General features: G+C 47.1%; 1 pseudogene; it reads right to left on the reverse strand.

Moving 5' to 3' along the window:
• Positions 1 to 231: 231 nt before the first annotated feature.
• On the reverse strand, positions 232 to 9,986 carry LOC140223218 (uncharacterized; annotated as a pseudogene).
• Between the last annotated feature and the right edge of the window lie 362 nt (positions 9,987 to 10,348).

A 10,348-nucleotide genomic window follows, 5' to 3' on the forward strand; every position in this document is an offset into this window, starting at 1 on the left:
GTTCAAGGAATCCCATCACCAAAACCATGGCAAATGCCCATCCATAACTCAAAAGCATGTATATGGATATAAGTAAGGTGGAGTAGCTAGGGATCTGTAACTAGCCCACAAGTAGGTAACAAGAAGAACATGATAAACAATTATCAAGGCATGTCTAGAAACATAGGCTATGCAATCAATCATCATCCAAGCATCATAAATAAAGCGCTAGTAACTAAACATGCATAGGATCTATATGATTGGGAGTGACATGACACCATGTCCATTGTTGTTGGGGTCCTCCTCATTGTAGTTGGGGTCTTGAGAGTCCTCCGGGTCATAGCTCGTGTCTGAACACAACGAGATATAGCGCAATATAAATTTATCGGCAATACATCTAAGCAAAAACTCTAAGAAACCTAAATTTTGAAGATCCAAACAACTCCAAACTAGCTACAAACAGCATGGGCTCGATTTTATAAATTTAATGCAACTAGTTTCATATTTTTCCGAGTTCAAAAGAATTAGTTATGAGTATTTAAAATTTAAAGGATTTATTTAATTATTTAATTAATTTCGGAAATTCATTAATTAGGGTGACACATGTCAGCTTCTTATCGCGCCACATGGTAGCACGGGAGGGTGCCACATGTCAGTTGACGTCAGCGTTGACCTGATCAACTGTTAGCGTTGACTTGGTCAATGTTGATCGGTCAGCGGTCAACTAGGCCCCACTGGTCAGTCGGCTGTAACGACCCTGGTTAAATCTTTCGAGTTAATCTTAATCCGAGCCCCAAAATTCCTCTGTCTCAGTTTTTCCCGAGCAGGAGTGCTCCACTCCAGTTCCTGTTCCCGACCCCTGAAGACTCCAACTCACCCCGCCAATTCCTTCTAAGTCTCAACAATAGTGTCCCTTTCCATCTTGAACAGAGGCAAGACCGAGACTGACTGGTGGACCCGCAATCTTTTTCCCGGATCTCCCGAGGCAGACGCACTCGAGCGGCCTGCACCGCTTTAGAGCTCCCCCGCCGCGTGGCTCAACTTCTCCAACGCCCGCCGCTCCGCCCAGTCGCCGGCCGCGACAGGATGGATTCTCGCGCCCTCCTCCCCAATCGCAGCGGAAGCCCCTCTGCAACCCTTTTTGTAGCGCCTCGTCTCGCTCGCGCCCTCGCTGGCCGCGCCTTGGTGCTCCGACGCCGCTGTGGCAGAGCTTTGCCGCCTGCTGCATCCAAACTGCCTCGCGGCTCACGCCATCATCATCTCACCGGATCCCCAGCTGCAAGGCTCGATGCCTTCCGGCTTTTCCGCCGCCTCTACACAGTCGCGCTCGCCCGCGCAGCCGCAGCCGCCTGTCTTTTCACCGGTTGCAACCTCGCGTGTAGCGCCGTTCTCCATGTCACACCCATCAGATCCACCGCACGACGACGCCCGCCTCCGCTAAACCTCAACCACCGGCAAAACCGCGCCTGCGCCGCCTTGTCTCCCGTGCCCAATAGCCAAGGATGCTATCTCCGAAGTCTTGTTCCGCTGCCCATCGCCGCTCAATCGCCGCCATGGCAGCGCACTCCATCCTTTTCTTCCGGTCTTCGTGCTACTCCGGCTCTCTCTCTCTCTTCCGTGTAGCTATAAAAGGGAATGCAGAGCCCTACTGGGGTTCCCTTCGCCATCGTTGCCTCGCCGCCTTGTTCCTCTATTTTGTGCTCGAGCGCCGCCACCTAAGTTCTTGAGGAACTCTCATCTCCGCTCAACACCCGCCCTTCCCAATCCACCCAGCCGCCTGCTCCTCCGCGCTGTGCTAGAGCTTCCTTGCTGATCACAAGAAGCTCCGCCGCCGTCGGAGCACCGTCGGACATCGCCGCCACCAAAGCCTTAGTGCTTAAGACCTTCCGCCCAAGTCTACTCCTTCCCGACCCCAAAGCTTCACCTATAAACCGAAGGTAAGCTGCCGACCCCTCACCGGTTCGCCCAACCCTAGCTGTTCGCCCGACCCCTTTTTCCGTCTCGCCCGACCCTGTCTGTTAGCCAACCCTTATCTGCCTCGCCCGAGGACTCGGCTGTATCTTTTTCCTTGACCCGAGGGTATCTGTGTAAGATTTCGAGGACTTCTCTGTAATAGATCTGAGGATCCCAAGACATAGTTCTCCCTTAAGGTTTAAGGGTCAGATCATAAGTTTCTTCCAATCCGACCCTTGGTCTTGTTCTCTCCAACGAAGCCTGAAACCCCACACTCTTTCTGTAGCTTTGCTACCAGTTTCTGGGCTAAGACTTGCCAAGTGTTGCTGTTGAAATAACCGTCTAAATACTAACTCCTGCATTGCATTCGTGTAGAGTTTCGTCTTGCTGACGGCGTCTACGAACTACACCCGGTGCCAGAAGACGGAGCTGTAGCTGAGCTACCAGTTCCAGAAGCCGAAGTCGCACCAGCTGAAGACCCGCTTCCCTCCCCTCCGCTTGAAGGCAAACCCTGGAGCATGAACCCCAAAGTTTTTTCCAAACTTGCGCATGCCTTCTTTCACATGTTTGTGCATTTACGTATAGGAGTTGTTTGCAACCTTAGATGCACGACATAGTTCCTTTGTTTGAACCCTAGTTGTTGGGCCGAGTAGTTGCTATGCTTAAATAGGAAGCGGTAAAAGTCGAGTGATTTCCTGTCACTCGCGAGCTATAGGAGTTGGTTGTTCTCCTTCTGTTACAACCATAAGGACGATGGACGGGGCAGGGTTTTGGTTAAAAACTCTTTGGTGGTCGGTTGATCGCCTCGTCTGTCTATGGAATCTGTTAAGGCCCGACAGTGGTGGTGTTCGTGATCAAGTGTTGGAAAGTACTAATCTCATACCTAGTATGGGATGGGGAAGCCTAGTACCTGATTGAACTAGGGCGTGGCTTATACTCCTGCTGTCCCTGGAACGAGGTTCCCATGGTGCATCATGTGGGTGCAAGTGCGGTCACAGTACGGTAGAGGCCGGGACTGTGGAGCATTGCATGCCAAGGGAAGTTGGACCTGACACGTGCCTGGGAATTGATGGGGACGGCCGACACAGGAAGCGACCCTTGTGGTGCGCGGATGTCATGAGATTAGGTTCGCCATGCATGGTTAAGAAACTCGAATCGATTCGTCTGCCTCTCACAGTTTGAGACTGCTTGATCGCTATGCTACACTAAGTAATGAAGGAGTGTGATGATGACATGTCTTGATGATGAGCTTATATACATAAAGTTGGATCTATGTTTGCTTAGAGTAAGATGCCAACGTAGACTAGTTAATGAATTTAGAAACTAAGCTAAAACTTGAAAGCAAGGATCTAACCCAGTCGCTTTTGGCAAACAAACCCCTCAGCCAAAGAGCCTTGCATGTATAGACGTGGTGGAGTAGTTTTACCACCGGTCGGTTAAGTCTTGTTGAGCTTAGCAGCTCAGCCTTGTTTGTGACTTTCTTTTCAGGTGAAGTCGCAGCTCCTGAGTTTGCTTCCGTTGGCACTTGGCCGCCCCAGCTCCCTCCGGGTTGGATGGTTGAGTGGGATCCTTCCTCGGACGGTGAGGAGAGGGATCACTGATGTCCTGATCGGCCTCATCAGGGACATCCGACCTCGGCGCTAGCTTTCGCTAATTTACCTTCCCGCTGCTTTTGAATCTTGTACAACTCTGATTTTCGTTTTGATGTTGAACTAAATGGTCAAACTTGTTTAACTCAGTGGATCTGTTGTATTCTCTGAAACCGCTCGCCTTCATGCGAGTTTGCTAAACTCAGTCCTGTTAAGTGGTTAAATCGGAGGAAATCCGACAGCACATCGAGTTAACTTGACTAAGGCATGAGTGTCGCGTGTCAGGCGACTTAACCGTGCTTTAATCAAGGTAATCCGAGGTGGATCCGCCACATCAGCGGGCCCTATTATTCAGTTAGTGGGCCCAGCCCTGGACACATCAGCGCCACGTGGTGCCCACGTGGCCATTCGGGGTCAGCCGGGATCCGGTGTGCTGGTCGGATCCTGTGTGCCACATGCGTGGAGCCGCGCGTGTGGCACGCGCGCAATTGGCTGCGGCGGTGGCGCGACGTAGCGGTGCAGGCAGGCGGTGATTGCGCCCATGACATCGTGGTGCGGTGCGACAAGGCAGGGTGCAGCACGGTGCGGTGTAGGGCTGCGGCATGCTGTGGTCGGCCAAAGGCTCAGCCTGTGGCCAAGGCGTAACCTTGGCCACACGGCTGCGATACGGCGGCAAGGCGGTGAGGGCACGCGGTGCAGGGGAGCTCCTGGCCCGCGGCATGGCCGGCCAACGTGCGCGGTGTCCTGGGATTCCAGGGCCGCGGTGAGGGAACATCGGCTCAGACAGCGGCGGCGGCACCTGCATGAGAGGCAGGGCACGAAGGCCAGCGGCACAGAGGCGAGGCTCGAGGCGGTGGCGGCAGCGGCTCGATGGCCGGTCAGGCAGGTTAGGTGGCTTGGCGGTAGGAATAGGACAAGGCGAGGGCAGTGATGGAGATCACTGGGAAGCGGAGTAGAAGAGGGACGCCGGAGCGGGGTGGACTTGCAGTACGGCGGTGGAGGCGACTCCAGCTTCCTCCCCTTCCCGTGCGGTGGCGACGGCTCCGGGACGGCCTCCTCCTCCCTGCGACGCACGGCTGCTCCGGGATGGCCTCCTCCTCTTCCTCCCTTCTTCCCATTCTCTTCTCTTCTCCTCCCCTCTTCTCTTCCTTCCTCCCCTCCTCACAACTAGCGACAGCGGCTTGGGGGGAACCAGGATGGATGAGGAGGTTGAGGGTACGACCTCTCTTTTATAGGCGGTGAGGCAGCTAGGGCAACGGCGCGAGGTGCGAGCGCGCGTGGCCGTCCATCCTTGACGTCCATGCCCAAGGGTGGCGTGGCGGTCATCCAATGGCCCGAAGGCCAGGGTTTGGGGCACGGCTGGCGGTCTACAGAGGCACGGTGGGGATTTCCCAAATGCGGAGGCTTCTAGAGGGGTCACGGGTGCGCGCGGGCGGCTAGGGTTGCAGGGAGGCACGCGTGGACGCTCCCCGCGTTGTCGCGGAGCGGGGAAGGGCGCAAGGCGTGGGTGCCAGTGAGGCAGGCGGCGGGTGCAGACGCGGGTGAGAGTGAGGGAGAGAGGGCCGACAGGAGGTGGTAGGAAAAGCTGACAGGTGGGCTAGGTAGGTGAGACAGCGGTGCGGGCCAGGCCGGTTTGGTTGCCAACCTAGTGGGTTAGGTGTTAGGTTAGTTTTTTGTTTTATTTTTATTTATATTTAGTTTAAATTTTGAATTGGATTTAAAATTCAAACACACTCAGATTTGAAAGCCAAATAAAATAAAAAAGAGCCAAAGCAAACTAGCACACAAGTTTAAAATTGATTTGAGATTATTTATTAGGGAATTTCTTAGAATTTGACTTCCATTTTTAAATGAGCATACAATTCAAATAAAAAGTTTTCAAATTTCACTCAATTTAATATTTCTAATTTTTAGGAATATTACAGTAGTACATATTTTTGAAGAAAATGAAAATTAGTATAAAGTTTTTCCTTTAAGTCTCACTGTCCGAGAGTCACTGTCGGTCTAGCAGCTAAGCATCACCTTTTTTTCAATTGTAAGAATGATGCACATGTATACGGTATACCTACCATGTACATATACCAAACTCTTGTATGTAAAATCATGGCAGGATAACCAAATTGGTCATTCAACTTTTATGGAAGGCTCAATCTCATCCTTTATTTTTAAAATTAATCAATTAAGTCCCTCGACTTTCAATTTTTGTTAGACTGGAAACGTATCATAGGCCACCAAGCCACCAGATACAAAAATGGAGCAACACGTGCCAACGCCAGCACATGCGGCGTCAACAATTCTAATATCAAGCTGGTGATCGTGAGCTCTCTCACTTACATGTGGGTCCACACCACATCAAGCAGCAAATGTGGGACAACGCAACTTGGTAGTGGCAAAAACAAAACTCAATTTCAGCATTACGAATCGAACATTACATTGTCTCCAAAGTCGAGTCCTCTCAGTATTTACCACTAGTAGGCATATGTGAAATTAATAGTGAAAACAATATAACAACAATTTCAGCGCGCAGCAAAAGTTTAAGTATCACGGGAAGATGGACACAGAAATATAGCGAGTAGAAACATCTGGTTTCATAAGCACACTTTTACAAATTTATCAACAAAATTAAAATTCTAGAAGGATCAAAATACCAAGCAAACTTGATTGAAATCTTTTGAGCTCACACACTCAATATTTTGAGTGGATAATGCTTACAGTATGCCCTTCAAGAAGAGGTGAATGTCCACTGGTGTTGGCAGAGCGCCTAGCATGGAAACGACACAACTTGGAAGATCGAACCTGACCCCAGCGGATTAAAGTTGAACAGGTCCCAACAGAAAACAGTCAAAAGAAGAATACACCCTTATAACAAATTCACGGAGACAGGACCAACAGAATTGTCAAGAGCACTAACTCGTCATCTAACTTACATGGAGCTTCGCTTCAATGTTCTAGGAAGACACAAGCAACTTAACCACTAAATGTAACATAAATTAACAGCATCAAATGCCAACGTCTGCTGTGGAGTGTGGAGGACACCAAAGATCACCGGGAGTTTGTAAACCAAACAGTTAGATAGAGTTTGGTTCGTGCTAAGGTAATATAAACGTAAAGGGAATCAGATGACAGTGTATTTAAAGGTGGAATAGGTGATTGCCCTCTTTGTTTGGTTGCACTCTGGTAACGTAATTAGATTACTGTGTGGGTGCTATATCTGATTACGGTGGGGGAGGAGGGGTAACAAGCTTGTATATATATTATTTAGGTAAGGAATTCAATTACAGTGTCAATTGATTACAAACCACCGCAACCAAACATATGTAATGAGATTCGTTACCTTCAGTAATCATATTACGTTACATTTGAGCCAACCAAACACTACCTTAATTCCTACAAATTCACTTCACTTAAGAGTGTGCCAGCAAAGGGCCAATTTCCACATGGACTGTATATATCATAGGCCGCACCGCCGCCAGATACACCAGTGAACCATCTCTACACAATGGCGACCAGCTAACCCTGGATACCTGCAAGTCAACAGTTCTATCAGTCAACCTAGTTTTACAGTCACAAAGTTATCTCACTTTTTCTTTTCATGTGCAGCAGTGACAGTTTTTTTCATGTAGATTTCATATGGCCAATCTAAATGGTACTACATATATCAGTGGTCAAAATTCAAATATCTGATGACAAGGAATGCCATTTGTAGAAGAACATAAGGGGTAGTATTGACCACAAGTTGCAAAATGTTAGCATGTATTTATGTTCAATATATAGCATGGCAGCCAAATGTAGTTACTATGCTGAAGAAAATAGTATTGAATGAAAGAATGTAACATTAGAGCTACCGGTAAACTTTTTAAATCACCAGTCAATATACTGAATTGATATTCCAGGTGGTTCACATCTGACTTTTATGTATGCAGCAAGAGATGGAAAACAAAAAGGCATGGTTCTTTTTTTGCCTTTAAATTTGCCAATATGTGCATCATGACTTGCTACCTCTGAAGGCAATCACATAGATGAATGAAAAATACTCCATATGTCCCATTATAGGTCGTTTTGATAACTTTTAGATTCATAGTTTTACTATGTATGTAGACATAGTGTATATCTAGATGAATAGCAAAAGGTATAAACCTACAAATGCCAAAACGAACTACAATTTGGGACAGAAGGAATACTAATAACAACAAAGGAACAAAATCCACCTATCTGAAAAAGAAACTAATGATATGATTTGAAGTTTAAATTGTCACATAACACTGAAAAGGGTATGATATGAAAGTAATTTCATCAACCAATTAATAGCCCAAGTGGTAAGCGGGCCATATGACCCTACTAGTCTACTACTTTGACAACAATTGCACAAAAAATTCCAAACATCAAAGAGATCGAAAACGAGGTGCCCCAAGAACTGCTGAAATCCTGTTCAAACACCCTAGAAGCTGCGCTGTTTCCTGACACATGCTAAGGGTCATATGGGCAACAGAAGGATGTTCGAAGCTCTCCATAATATCAAAGGTTATGTAAAAAGCAGATAACAGAGGCACATTGTACTGATTCAATGAGAATCATAACATGTAAGATAATAGTAAAATTTAGATTTGCATATCTAAGACTAACAGTCAGAGCATATCTGCGAAAGGTGGTTACTTGATAAAAACTGGTGTAGAAGTTTCAAAAACCTTCTCTAAAAGTCAAAAGCTAAATTAAGTTTAATTGCTCAGTTTCATTTAACATAAGTTAAATAATGTAAAAAACCAAAGTTAATGTTTTGAAATCTTTTCCTTATCTCATAACTTGCAGTCCTTGACAAAATATAAAATAGTTGCTATTTATTTCATAAAGAATGATATATACTACTAACTTTGAGACTTGCTACTAATAGCGAGATTGATTCAAATTCTAAACTTTTATTATGTTTAATGCCAGTTTACACCTATTAATCTATTACACAGCTAAATGCTGGAAAAGATATAGAATATACCAACATATACATGAATACTACAGTGTGTATATTTAGAAAGCAATAAACTTTTCTACTATACTCATCAAATAAAATTTCCACTATTCATGTTCCTCATGGTTTACGGAAGTGCATAGAACTGGTTAGTTAAAACAGTATCTCTGAAGATAACTATGGTTCAATGATAAATTACAATGACAACTAGGTTTAAGTTGTTAACCAATATTTTCAGTAGCATGGTAGAGGTATTGCAGCAACCAAGTACTGTAACCAGTTGGATTGTTTTTGTTCTAAGGAAATGTAAACAAGGAATTACCTGTACCATAGATACTTGTGTATGGATGATGTCGGTATAGGATATTAGTTTCCAGAGTTTTTTGGACTGCAGGAAGTCAATTTGGAGCATGTAGACACCAAAAACCGACCATAGCAACATCACATTAGTATCCTCAGCATACCCTAGTATCGACACCGGCCCAGGACCCATCCCATGAACCTTGCACAGATTATAAGTCTTCTGCAGCACCCATTGGGCAACACATTCCGAGCGGACCTTCCTCTCCCAGATCTGGAGGCTATCGCACGGTAGAATGGCAAGGCCAAGACTGCCGTCTTCTGTCAGCAAGATGTGACAACTGCCACCCCTTGAATCAGTTGCGCCGGAAGGCCACTCGATAAGATCTAGACTATGCGTTTACAAATTAAACTCAAGAATGCCATACCCTCCTAGTCCTCTAGGCATCCAATACACTGCATTGCCGACAAGGGTGCCAGGATCAGTAACACAGTAAACCTTGAAGGGCACAGCTGCTGAGACAAACTCGCTCCAATTGCCTGTTTCCGACGAGTAAATGCAGGCAAACACTTTGTGTGTGATTGCTCGTAACGCCTACCAGGGCCACCTTGAAGGGGCAGCAGCTGAAACCGCCGTGCACGTGGCTGGGGTCGCCGGCAGCAGCGCAGAGCACCGCGCCGTTCCAGATGGTCCTCTCTTCGTTATCCAACTCTAGCGGAACGGCGACCACGATGTGGTCGCCTGGGAGGGGATCCCACAGAACAATCTCCTTCTTCATCTTGTTGAGGAGGAGCACGTTGTTGGGATCGCTCAAAATAACGTTCAACCTCGAGGCAACCTGTTTCACTTTCGGGTCAAAACCTCTAACCTCGGGTAGGTCCTAAAGCATGCAAGCTTCGGGTGAAACCTAAGGAAGGATGTTCTGCCGTTTCGTAACCCCTATCTCATTCACTAACAAAAATGGCTTCGCCATTCCAAATGAGTCATGTCTATGCAGGATGACGAGATGGGAGCACCCGAGGATGAGCTACCGACAGGTGAAACCAAGAAAAGGTGAAGAAGCACCCGAAGCTAGAGGCGAGCTCTTTGTGTCGAAGCCATGAGAACCTAGAAGGACCCCGGAGGCGGCCGTATCCTTCGAAGCATCCGAAGCCATGTCAAACTTCGGATGCGAAGCCAGCCCGCCCAACGACGTGAACGACATGGTAGCGTGATTTGTTGAACCATGTGAGAGCGCAAATCACAGGACTGTCGGGTAGCGAAGAAAACGTGACACTTTTGTGACCAATTTGTAAGGCATATTCTAGGAATGTAGTGGTTAAGAATAGGTAAATGGGTCATGTAAAAAGTTGTCTTAGGCACTATAAAAGGATAGCCTTGCCCCCTTGTAAATGGCATGTAAAACTATTGATACGTTAGCCACCTGAAATTTATCGTTCGGACCAAGGTCAAGAGGATTGCACGTTTCGATTCTACTCTGCATAGTGTTGTGCTCTGGACAAAGTTCTGACCAACATTTGGCACCCACTGTGTTGTTAAGCCACCAAGGAGCCCACGATGCCACCA

The sequence above is a fragment of the Setaria viridis genome, chromosome 6, assembly GCF_005286985.2.
Source record: "Setaria viridis chromosome 6, Setaria_viridis_v4.0, whole genome shotgun sequence".
NCBI lineage: Eukaryota > Viridiplantae > Streptophyta > Magnoliopsida > Poales > Poaceae > Setaria > Setaria viridis.